This window comes from Sylvia atricapilla, chromosome 2, assembly GCF_009819655.1.
Source record: "Sylvia atricapilla isolate bSylAtr1 chromosome 2, bSylAtr1.pri, whole genome shotgun sequence".
Lineage (NCBI taxonomy): Eukaryota > Metazoa > Chordata > Aves > Passeriformes > Sylviidae > Sylvia > Sylvia atricapilla.
This window is the reverse complement of record NC_089141.1, coordinates 101,217,109-101,226,795: the sequence shown is the minus strand read 5'-3', so window position 1 is coordinate 101,226,795 and position 9,687 is coordinate 101,217,109.

Genomic DNA, 9,687 nt, shown 5'->3' with positions numbered 1-9,687 from the left:
TCCAGCAAGGCAGCTGAAATCAGCTGTGTTCTGGCCTAAACATGAAGACCAGGCCAGCTGCAGGTGTAAGTGAAGCTCTGCTGGTTTGCATCATGGATTTATCACCGGCGTCCACCTGGAAAAAAGAGCCCCAGCTGACCATGAGCTCTGGAGGAGCCTGATTCAGAAAGACAAGGTGTGGGACCACAGCCTCCAAAACCTCTTCCTTCTGGGGTGGAGGCAAGCCAGAGAGGCTGCTCTCCTTCCCTCCCCTTCCATCCAGCAAGACCCAGGCTCTGCTAGCCTGGTCTCTCACGGGATTGCACCCATCTAATCTGCTTGGTTGAGGCTTTCTGCCTTACTGTCCTTCAGGGAGCTCCTCACATCTGTGGGGGAAAAGCCCAGTGCCCAGGATTTCTAGTCCTTCCCCACAAAGCTGGGACTATCTCATCCCTCTGTGAGCTTCTTTGGTGTGACTGTTTTCCTCTCTGAAGTCATTCTGTCCTGCTGGAGCAGGAAGTGAACCAGCACATTGGGAAGTGATTTTGCATTGCAGAATTCCAGGAAACACAGTTTCAGGCACATTTCCTCCAGAATTTGTCTTGTTGTATCCCAGCAGTCTCACTGGTGTTGTGTTGTTTGGCAAACCTTTACCAAGAGCAGCTTCCAATTCTTCAAGGGTGTCTCTCTTCTGCACCTCTTTCAACTTGTTATGGTACAGCACAGATCAGAGAGAAGAATATGGCTGTTGTTAGTCTTGCTTGTTGGGGCTTTTTTTGGCTTAGTGATATTTTGCACACCTTGCTCGTTCTCTTCAAGAAAAGAGAGAAGAAAGTGACATACAGAAATGCAAATTACTAATATCCAGAACAAAAAATATTTCTCCTTTACCAATCTAAAAAAAGAAAACTACCTGTTTTATTTATCTTTATGTCCCGTAGGAGAAAAAACAGGAGAAACCAGGCCTGACATCAGTAGTGGTGGAGTTCATTTCCACACTACTGCATTTGGTTGTCAAAAATGCATTTTTTATGGATCTATCTCGGCAGAAATTCTCATGTCATGACATCCTTGGGAAGCAGCTTTATAAAGAGCAGTGATGTTGGGCACTGACCTTCCAATGGCTCTTCCTGTGAAGAGAGGCAGTTCTTTCAGGCACTTTGCATGCCCTTTGTCCTGTACATTTTCAGCTTACTGACATGCTTAGTAAATTTGGCAAACAGCAATTGTGATGTCTCCAAAGCATCACACACCAGCATGCATCCCACGCTTTCTCCTATTTAAACCTTTTGTTTTTCAGTAAAGCACCTCTATTTAGAAAATCACTTGTGTGAATCACCAAGACCCGAGGACTTTGTGACTGAATGCTTATTAGAAGCAGAAGATCCTTAAGTACAGCCCTCAGAGGGATTCAAAATGCCGTCTAATCCATCTCCTTGTCTCCAGGCAGATTTGTAAGAAATATATTCTCCACAGCACACTTTAAAGATGATGCCATGCATGATGGCAACCTCACAACCTCCCAAGGCAACTCGTCTGAGCCTTTTGTTATCTTTACTGTTAGAAACTTTTTCCTGATTTAAAGCTGTTATTGTTGGCCTGCATATATATAACATGTATCTGTGGTATTACATGTTATGTCTCTGCAGGAAACATATAACACTCAGTAGAGCAATCAAATTGGAAAATTATGGCAACCATATCAATTTCCATCCCAGAGATGAGAAAGCAAACCCTCTATTTCCCAGGACATGATTGACCTACATGCAAGGGGGGACCTTGGTCTCTTGTGATTTTTCTAGGTCAGACGACAAAAACAATGAATCTTAAAGGAAAGTGAGCTGATTCTTGCTGAACCCAAGGAAGAAGTATTGCACTCAGAAGAACTAGTGGTTCCCAGTCCTGGGAGGCTCCACCTTCTCTAATGCCACTAGAGGACAGACCAAAACCAAAACAAGGAAAAAAAGGAAGAGGATGGATGACTAAAAGTTTAAAAGTCAACCCCCAAACCACTTCACCATGCCGAAGGTGCAACTCAGAACACATTTTATTATCTTCACAAGTGAGGACATACTAAATGAGTATGCAGTGATTGGTGCAATTAGAAATTATGCCATTCAAATGTCAATAATCAGCATGGAAAGAGTCAAGGCACAAAGCTGGATTCCAGCTTCCCCAGCAATTCTCCTGGTTGGAATTTTTGGTCACGAAGAAATGACAGGTAGGTAAAAGGAATACTGATAGAGATCATTTCATGTTTGAATAGTCTTAGGAAATTGGGACAGGTAGCTGAGTTGAAGCTTTTCTGGAGCTACAGGTTCCCACAAATAGTTGCGTGGGGGACATAGAAAGACTAAAGTTGTTTTGGAAAACCTGAACCTCTTTTTATTCTTAATACAAATTTTCACCACTAATAACAATCACAAGAAAATCCTTTTTTTTTTTTTTCCCTCTGTCCACATTTTTTAAATGAGAACATAATTCTAATTTCCTGGCATACCATTAGCATCCAACACATCAAACCTATCCAAAAGGATAAGCAAAATGAAGACTTCTATTTTCATCACTGAACACATAAGCTTTTAAAAATAACATGCCAAAATGGGCCAAGGAGAGAAGACCTTTACCCCTCCATCCTTGCACATACGTCCCATAGTGATGCCTGCTTTTATGGCAGTGCAGGCTGCCACAGGAAGCCAAGGTTAAATAGTTTAAGGTTGAATAGCCTGGCTCCCCTTGGAGCTAGCATTTGTGACCTTTAGAGGACTGTGCAAACCAGAAGCTGGTAAATATTTGTTTCTAAGAGAAACCCAAACAATTAAGAGCAAAAAGATTTATTGACTGCAATGACTCACAGTAGTGGCCTCATGAGAGGGCAGTTTCCAGCACTTTCTGAGTGTTTCAGAAGTGTCCATTGCACACAGCACTGTCCTGAACAAGTTGGACAGTTTGCTGTCACCTTGATTACAGAATCACTGCATTTTAGAAAGCAGGAAGGACATTGCCATGTCATTGCCATGGTCATTAGGATTGTTTAGCTGCCTGACAGGTCCTTGGACTCTAACTGCTCTTTCTGCCTTTGAAAGTGACCTGAATACTTTTGTTTCTGATGTCTTAGCTATGCCTGTTAATCCTCTTGTTTATCTTTTTAGTTGAGAATTTCAGTACATGGGAAACCACAAATGGCCTATAGGAGCTGAAGTTCTTTGCAGTACTTTTTTTTTTCTAGACTTATGGCAATGAGTTCCAATTTCAGAAGCTGTAGAAAGGAAGTATTTTCTCCAGTAACTCTTTTCTGAAAATATGAGGGAGATCAAGAGAATGCATGATCTGACTAGCAGAGGGGGGAAAAAAATCAACCTTTTTATCATTTAATTAAACATTTCCAGAAGTTGAAGCAGTAGGAAACAATATTACTTCTGAAGTAACCCAGGTGAGATCAGCAGGGGCACCCACGCAACACTGGTGTCTGAGGACCCAGCTCCCTAAAGCATCAGTGAGAGCTGCAGAATTGGAATATCCAGCAGAGATTATTGCTGCCCTTCCCCATTCTTGCTCACCAGGCCTGCTCACTCCGTACAAGACACTGATAATCTCTGTGCAGAAAGAGTTAACCCATTAAAAATAAAGTGCTGTAGGTAGAAACTCAGGTAGGTATCCTCTATAGCAGACAAGAGGCTCAGCTGTAAAGGGTCTGATTTTTAAAATTACCTTTATTCTAACAGGACCACTGGGAGTTGAATAAACTCAGCATATCAGGTGAGAAAGTCAGCATATAAGATTGCAAAATTAAGCTGGGACAGCCTCCCAAGCTTCTCTGTGCTAAGAAAGTTGTGTTTCTGCTTGTTCCAGAGTTGTGGCAAAATTTCTATTGGCTTTAAAGGAACCAAAACCAGTCTCTATTTCCGTATAACTCTGTAAACTTTGGGCTGAAAAATACTTATTCAACCACAAGGTTCATTTGAAGAAAATTGCAAAATATAGTTCCCTGCAGAAGATCTGTTAGACTTCTAATAGCAATTTTGTATCATCAAAGGCAGATAAACCTGCTTGGGGAAAAACAGAGGGGTGATTTGTATGGTGACTGCTCTCATATTCTGTTTATAATTTCAACTTACAGCCTCTATACCACAGTCAGGAGTAGTAGAAATATCAGGATGTGTGGTTTGTTTGCACAGACTGTTTATTTAACATGTACAGCTGGTGTGTGTCAAAAGTGAGTGGATACGGCTGTTTCAAGGTATGTCACTGAACCTGAGTGTTTTCTTTCCAGACAGTGTAATCTTCAAACTCTGGAAATTATGTTAGGGTGCTGATGCTGGGAAGTATGGGGGAATTTACTTAATACAATCCAATTTGTAGAAGTTTTGACTTAGATAATGTAATGAAGTGCTATACCAGTAGTGCACAGTATCTGCCTGCATAATGATGGACTGAAAATCTGCCTCCGGACTAGTCTGTAAAGTTAATATTTTGACTTTTCTTTTGGTGTTTTTTGGTTTTGTTTTTGGTTTCATTTGGTGTTTTTGTCAGGGCTGTAGGCATATTCATACATTACTGTGAGCTAAATGAAGGTGCAGGCAGAGAGATTAGTCACTGTTCTACATACATAAACCTTATTGCCTTTTGAAATCAGGTTTCTTCTGAACACATTTTTCATTTTCACAGTGCAAATTCAGGAAATTTTCTTTATGGTAACTTGCTTGTTGGACTATAGTTCAGCAAAGAGGAAGACTGGAAGAGGATGAAAGATAGGGAAGCCATAGTTGCACCCTTCCAAGATGGTTAAGTTGGCCTAAACTATTGTATCACTGTCCTTAAATGACCTCCTGAAAATATTAATTATGTCATTACTTGTAATTTTTTAAAAATTGAGGCATATACATTTACTGTTATTCTCTTCCTCCTTTCAGTGCCAGGATATCAAATTGACACGATTGTGTGGTAGTTCCATTTAACCACATTTCTCACTGAACTTCAGCTCTCATCAGCATCCTCCCCCTGGACATTACTGTTGGGACCAGAGGAGGTTCCTTGACACCAGCACTGCTTTCTTAAATGGAGGAGCAAGGTGCAACTGCACTGTTTCTTTGTGTGTGAGGACTAAGAATTTTCTGGCAGAACTTGGCATCCTGCTGAACTGTATTCCCCACTCTCAGCCCCAAAGCCACTGTCTGCTGCAGGAGGAGTTTTGCCAGTCCAGCCCAAACCACACCTCTGGCTGACCTGCATTCCTGAGGAGTGTGTGCTTGCCCCAGGTGCACTGGGTGCCTCAGCAAGGCTGGAGTGGTGCACCCAAGGGCTGCTCAGTTGTCATGTCAGACAAGCCCCATGGTTTTGCTGAGAGATACACCTGCCCTGCAGAGACGGGCCACCTGCAAGACCAATGGACAGGTAAGTCTTGCAGTACTGGGAAGGTGTTTTGCTCTTAGGCATTTCGAAGTTTGTTCCCCTTAAAGAGTTTCAGGTCCATGTGTCCTCTTCACCTACTTTCTCTTCACTTGTCTACAGTTTCCTTTCTTGGGTGTGACAGAAAAACAAACATAGAGCAGTGATTTTCCTGCTTCAGGCAAAATGCAAAAGTCCCCTGAAAACTGCTATTGTACCAGGAAGATGCTGCTGCACTGTCATGCCAGGTTCACACCGCTGGGGCTCAGGGCATGAGTTGTCACTCCCTTCAAGAGTAGCTTATGTGAATCCATATCCTAGGCAGATGAGACCAAAATAAACTTGCTGAATATAGAACAGCCTTTCAAGCTGTTTTGGGCATACTGTGTTTTTTTCTCTGCAGGCAAACCTTTGCACTTCCATGACAGAGTCAATATTTGCATTGTTCCTGTCATAAGACCTCTAAATTAAAATTAAGTAAAGTGAGCTCATAGTACATTAGTTCTTGGTGAGTCTTGGAGATGAGAGGTTGGGCTCACTGCTATCCACAATTTATGTGCATGCCCAGTTGGCATCCAGATCTCAGCAGGGAAAAAGAGGAGAGATAATTGAAATCCTGCATGATCTGCTATGGCCCTGGCCTGGGAAAGAAAATTTGGCATACACAATTTCTGTAACTACCCTAGGAACTTCATTCAGGAGTGGAATTTAGAGACTATGTCTGGTGTGGAAGGAGTTCTCTCTCTCCCTGTCTGGTGAGCAGGGCCACCAGAACCTTATGTCACTATGGACTAGCTCTGAGATCAGCCTGAGAAGAGACTAGAGAGGCTTGTTTGTCACACACCAGTCAGGAGCTCATGAAGATTAGGGAGGTAAATGACACACATTCCATCAATGCCTTTGTCACACTCCAGTGTGTCTTTATTCAGTCAGGAATCACAGAGGAGGAAAAGCACTCCAGACACCTGGTGGTTTGTCATCCATTCTTCATCCTTTGGCACGTGCAATCAATTCCAGCTGCACTTCACCCATGGGTGCTCTCCCACTCTCAAACCTGAGAGCTTGTGAGTAAATGAAGAAGGATCAGCATGTTCAGGTGCAATCCTTTCAGTCCCAAGGACAAGCCTGAGACTTACCTGACATAGAGGGACAAGTCATGTCCCAGGTAATGTGCTAGTGCTGCTGACAGTGTTCACAACAATGATGACAATAGTGCAGAGACTCTAGGAACACTTTCAGTGATCAGCTGAGTGTAGATATCAGGATCTCATTATCCTATGTAGTGACAGCAGCTGATTGCAGTGTAACCCTTACTTTGCTCACCAACAGTCCATGTCTTGGAGAGTATTTGCTTGAATGTGAATTAGGAAATCGAAGAGGATGGTAGAGCTGAATCCTAACAGCTGGGTTGGAGAGAAAAGCACCTTGGTTGCAGAGACATGCAGCTTTACTTCAACACTGCAGTTTTACTTCATCTCTGTGGTGTCCCAATACAGGAAAATGTCAGTTTTCTCCTCTGTGGTCTCAGAGCACTGGTTGTTCCTTACATCTCTATCTCTATAAAAACTCATTCTAATTACAGCTAAATGCATTCAAAGATCATTGAACTGTGGGAAGCTAAACCCATTCCCTTATCCTTTTCTTAGCCCTGAGGTGTGTGTGGCAGTGATAGGGGTTTGTGCTGGATACATGTATCACCAGGGAAATCAGGTCAGGGCGGACTGGGCTGTGTCTGGGTGTGTGTGTCCATCCAGGGCAGAAGGGAAAGCCCAGCTCTGCTGCCATACAAAGCTGCAGGTCTTGCCACTACATCTACCCAAGCAAATAAAGGCTGGGAACCCAGTTCAACCAGCCCCAAGGTCTTTGAGAAGCAGGAATGCCACGTGGGGGTCAGAAAATTCCCTATTATTGCAGAGCGCCTTCCATACAGAAGGGATCCATGAACAGAGCAGCTTCAGCTAGGGCTGTAGATACCCATGTGTCAGGGTCTGCAAACATATGCGGGGAACCTGATGGTTCGTTTTAGGATCTCAGAGCTCAAAAGACACAGCGGGGGACAACTCAGTTTATACAACAAAAAATGCACCTTTATTTAGTGCCACCAAAATGCGATAGTGGGAGAGAAAATAGAGAATAGTAAGAAAAATAGAAAAGAGGATAAAGGGGATTATAGCTACCAACGTGGAGGGCCGAGTCCTCAAGGCCGAGATGCGTATAGACGCAGTTCTTCTCCAGTGGGGTGTACACAAAAGTGAGCAGGGGTCTCCAGGGTTTTATAGGCTGGTCAAGGCGGGGACCAAAGCGAGTGGCACAAAGCCAAAGCAGGAGCCACCTGTGTTGAGGCAAAGCAAGGGGCCCAGAGCCAAAGCTGGAGCCACCTGCGTCAAGGTTGGGACAAAACCGGAGCCACCTGTGTCGAGGTTGGGACAAAGGAGAGTCACAGGGCCAAAACCGGAGCCACCTGCATCGAGGTTGGGTGCTTAGGGACAAGCTGCACTCCGTACATGTCCATACTCTGGTATGGACAGACCAGTTTGGGCAAGTAGCCTTGGCTCAGTCCACTGTGCCCAGTTCCATTGTTCTTGCACTCCGTTCTCATGGAGATGCATACCAGTCCTCCAGGACTTGGCAAACGTTCCACCTCAGCCAGGCCAGGGCTCCTTTCAGAGTCTGGGGTCTCAGTCCTCAGTCTTTGGAGACAGTCGTGAGGCATATCACATCCTTGGACAGACTCTGACACCATGCTGTGCAAAGTCAGCAGCCAGAGGTGTCTGTGAGCATCCCTGAGCTGGATGCAGAGGCAAGATGCCCTTGGGCAGGGGTTGCAGGTCCCTCTCTGCCCCAAGAACAGTACAGGCAGCACTGCTTGCCCAGGGTGAAAGCCAGGGCTCAGTGCAGAGCATCTCTGGTGCCACCTGGCCATCGCAAGAACACTGCTGTGAGATGCTGTGAAAGCTATTAGTGCATCTGCTGTGAAATGGGCTCATTAAAATACACATTCTCCATCATTATCCTGTGGCTGCAGTGCCTGACTCATCCCACTGCAGTTGCTCTGGAATGGGAACCCAAGTTAAAAATTTTCCAACTTTTTTTATTCATCAGGGAAGCTCATGTCTAACCCACTGAGATGGCAGTGGAAGCTGGAACATCTGTCTTCATGGGAGGCAAACAAAACCTGGAAAAAAAAAAGGGAGAGGAAATAAATGAGGCATTGTCTGATTGAAATTCTGTTATTTCATGTTGCCTTTCCTAATTTGGCACAGAATCCTTTCTTGCACAGGTGTAGTTAGTGCAGGAGTAACCCAACTGGGACATGACCACTCCCATCCCAGGTGTGCTAGTGGTTATTTTCCCTTTCCTCCTCTTTTTCCACACAACCACAGAAGAGTGCCACACAGCCATGGCTTAGCAGCCATGCTCCTGCAGCAAGCTTTGGCTGGGGTCCCTGCTGTGACTCCTGACCATGATAAACCTCTCGTCTCCCTAGAGGCAGATGGAGCCTTGCACTCAAAGGTTTTGCTGCCAGCCCTGTCCTGGACACAGACCCCTCTGAGGTGGCACATGGATGGGTACAGGGTGCTGAGTGTTTGCAGAACTTTTCTGACAGGCTGGGGGAGGCACTGCCTTGTGCTGCCTTCCTGCTCAGGGACAGTGTCCTGTGGGCAGCACTCGGACAGTGCTTACAGCCACAGGCACCCCCAGCCTCCCCTGCCAAAATGGAAACTTCATGGCCTAAGCCCACTTCATGCAAGCTGGGAACCTTCTCTTTTGCTGTTATACCAGACATTATCTCACCAGACATTGCTTTTAGCTGCAAGAAAATTTCTCCTTAGTGTTTTGCTCTACAGGACTGCTTTCCTGAGCTAAACATACTTTGCTTTAAATAGACATTCTGACCCAAATACTACCGTGAATGATTATTCAAGGAAGAAGAACAGACTTTAGTCCAAAGATTTTTGCAAGACAAATCAATATGATCTTTCTGATTAGCACTTCTAGGAAACCTGTATGGCTCTACTCATTACTTGGCTCATTTTGCTGTTATTTGTTCATGTGGTACATTATCAAGCACCTGAAATATCTCCTCTGTTGTCCTCCAGACTGCTCTGATTTCTTTTGGAACAAAATGTAATCCTCTGCTGTGGATTTTTGTCATGAATATTCACAGTAAGCCACTTGTAAGTAATGAGCCTAATATCACTTGTACAACTCTTTTTATAATCTTTACTCTTAAAAAATAATTGGCAAAATTTAAAATAATAATTCAATTGTTTACTAACTGGTGGCCTACTTGCAATATTAAACTGGGCATGTCATTGC